This window comes from Panthera uncia, chromosome B1 (assembly GCF_023721935.1).
Source record: "Panthera uncia isolate 11264 chromosome B1, Puncia_PCG_1.0, whole genome shotgun sequence".
In the NCBI taxonomy this organism is placed as follows: Eukaryota; Metazoa; Chordata; class Mammalia; order Carnivora; family Felidae; genus Panthera; species Panthera uncia.
In genome coordinates, this window is record NC_064811.1 from 36,728,575 (window position 1) to 36,732,046 (window position 3,472).

Genomic DNA, 3,472 nt, shown 5'->3' on the forward strand with positions numbered 1-3,472 from the left:
CTGACCTTCTAAAGCATAGCCATAACAGAAAATAGAGACTATAAAAAAGTCCATTAAACTGAAATTTACTATAATATAAAACTTAGTATCTACTTTCATGTATAATATTTTAAAGATTTACCAGAGAACAGAAAAAGAAAAACGTAAAATAGAGTGATATAAAATTTTAGGATCTTGTTTTGTGAATAGCAACTCTTCCACATGAGCTGGGACTCTGTCTCAGATCACTGCCACAGGAATTGTGCTTTTATTTGGTTAGCATATTCCTTAAATTTCATTTTTCTCCATTTTTGGGAGTAGTGAACTGAAGGAAATTAGTGTAAGAAAATTAACGTTAATAAATAAATATGCATTCTTCATAATATAAAATAGTGATAAAAAGCTAAAGGTAGAACTGAGAAGTGACTCTCAATATTTTATATGTGGGGAGAAGGAGAGAGCTCTACTGACCATCCCAGGTTTTTGGCAGGTGACTGTGCTGGTTCTACAGTGATCCAAGGCACAGACACTTCCTGGCTGTTGTATGTTACAATTGTATTACCATTATTGATCATTCATACTCTCCTGTCTTCCAGCTCCTTCCTGTGGGCTTACATTGCCCTCATAAACAAATAACAGCATAAGAAATAACTTTAAAAAACCCTATTTCTTTCTAACTACCCCACTATGTGTTTTTCTTTCTTGGCAAAGGTTACTGTGACATATTTGTTGCTCATATTGGTAGGCACTCTTCATGTTACTTGATTTCTGGGAAGCACTTAGTACCATCAAACTCTCTTCTGTCTTAAAATATTTATCTCTCCTGCTTTCTTTATTACTTTCATGGATCTTCCTTTTCAATCTCTCAAATGGGATTCTCTTTCCAAGATTTACTCTTTGGCTCTATTCTCTAACTGATTCACACACTGTCTCTGGACAAACACTTTTTCTCTGTGACTTCAGTTATATTGTCTCAAACTTATAACTCTAGCTTAACTCTCAATCTTGAATTCTAGACCCCTATGAAACTGAGCTAGGGGCTTTCCTACTAGAAATTCAAATGTGTTCAAATGTGTTCTTCAAAGAATATGTTCCCTGCCCCAAACCTGTTCCTCTTGCATTGCTTAGCTCAGTGAATGGCAGTACCATCTGGACAATGGTCCAAGCCTGGTGTCTAAGCAGTTATTTTGATTTCTTCTTTCTCAGCCTCCATATCTACTCAGCCACTCTGGAAGACGCTATTGGTTGTCTCTCCATAGCCAATCCCAGGCTTCTTTTCACTGCTATTAGAACCTTCCTACCATTATAGAGGCTAAAAGGGCCAGATTTCATTTTCTCAACTTTACTTGCATTTAAGGCATGGACATTTGGCCCAATCTGGTTAATGCAACATGAGGGGAAACCTACTTTAAGGCTTCTGGGAAAGACCTTTCTCTCCTTCCTGTTATGGGCATTACTGTTTGAGGATGTGATGTTCCAAGCTGCTGCTTGAGCAAGGCATATAGAAGTCAATAGAGTTCTGACAGGGATGTAGCAACTGTGCCTGTCTCCATTCTTTTTATAGAAGTGAGGGATCCCTAATTTTTCTCTTACTTAAAGTTAAAATTATTCTAACTCAAAGATGTAAAAATATGACTTGAATGTCAATTGATTTTAGTTCCAAAATGTCTGTTAAATCTGTGCCTTTCTCTCAGTTCCATTTGTTAATACCTTTATTTGAGCCTTTATAATTTTTTATTTGGATTGCTGCAACAGCAGTCTGACTGATTTATCTTCTTCCACTCTTGTTTCGTCTTTTCCAGTCCAATTTTCTCTCCAGTACAAGAGGGATTTAATTCCAAACTTCATGTCAGATCATGGTTCTGCTCTTGTTACAAAAATTTTCAATGATTTTTCTTACTTAATAGTTATGGTTAAGTGGTCAAACAGCCCTTAGGCAGCAGCCACTACTTCAGTTGATAGACTGACCTGGTTCCTACATTTCCATAAATTTGGTCAGTAAAGAAACACTGAGCTTAAGTGGATCAAGACAGTTTATTACTCATGGGGCATCAGCCAGCACGAGCTTCATGACTGCATTGGTCCCTCCTATGCTCCCTTAATCACCTGTGGGTGATGCAAAACAGGTCCTGGTAGACATCGTGCATACAATGGGTTTGTGTCACAGCTGAGGAACACTGAGTTTAGGAAACCAGTTACAAGGGAGTTCCAAGCTGCAGGCCAATCTGTTCAATCTTTGCTTCCAAGGGAGACATTACTTTAATTATCTTGATCAGGAAACAAATCAGCCTTTCAACCTGAAGAGAGACACTCTCTCCAGTTTCTAAGGATGTAGGGTGTGTAAACATCCTTAAAAAGGTAATATGAGACATGTAGAAATGCAATGGAAAATTGCTTTCAACAGTTAGGAGCCGGGTTTAGGAATCAAACTGATCTAGAATTAAATTTGAATGTCAATGGCTTCCAAATCTATTTGTCCAGCCCAGAGTCTTTCCACTAAACTCCAATCTGGCATATACAACTTCCTACTTGACAAGTACATATAATATCAAATTTACCATATCCAAATCTAAGCTCCTGGTATTTCCCATCAAACCTCTTTCTCCCAAAGACTAATAGCAACTTATCTTTCTGGTTGCTCAAGCTTCAAATCTTGCTGCTATTTTTGATTCTTCTCTTTTTCCTGTACCCCATATTCAGTCCATCTGCAAATCCTGTTGGCTCTATTTTGAAATACTATGTTGAGATATCTTGCCACTTCTGTGTTGCTAACACAAGGCTTTACATTCTGATGCCTAGGCTATTGAAGACATGTTCTCACCCGCCTCTCTCCTTCCTCTCTTCAGATTGTGTTTGACTTCTCCAAAGTGATCCTGTTAAAACATGTCTTCCCAGGATCAAAACCCAATTTTTTGTAATCAGGAACAAATGCCAAAGACCTTACTATGAAGTATAGGAGCTGCCCCTCTCCACCATTACCATCCAGATTTCATCTACTGTTGTTCTTCCCTCCTCCCACTTGGCTTTAGCCACACCAACCTGCCATCTCAGCACCTTTCTGTTTGCTGTTTATTCTTCCTTAGATACTTTTCCCTTCAAAGTCTGCAAGTCCAATTCCTTCACTGCCTTTAAGCAAATACTCCAGTGTTGCCTTCTCTCGTATATTCACTGCCTACTCAACAAATATACTTGGATGCCTAACAAGTATATATATTATATATATAATATATATACTTGGATGCCTAACAATATATATACTTGGATGCCTAATATATATACTTGGATGCCTAACAAGTATGTCAAATTTAACATGTTCAACATGAGCAATTTGTTGATTATCTTAATCAAAATTTCAATCTCACTTTCTTCTATTTTATTTCCATGTTTCATTTATTTTCATTGGCATTTATCATGATCTATTATATATATATATATATATATATATATATATATAACAGAAAACATAGTGTAATATATAATAATATAAAACAAA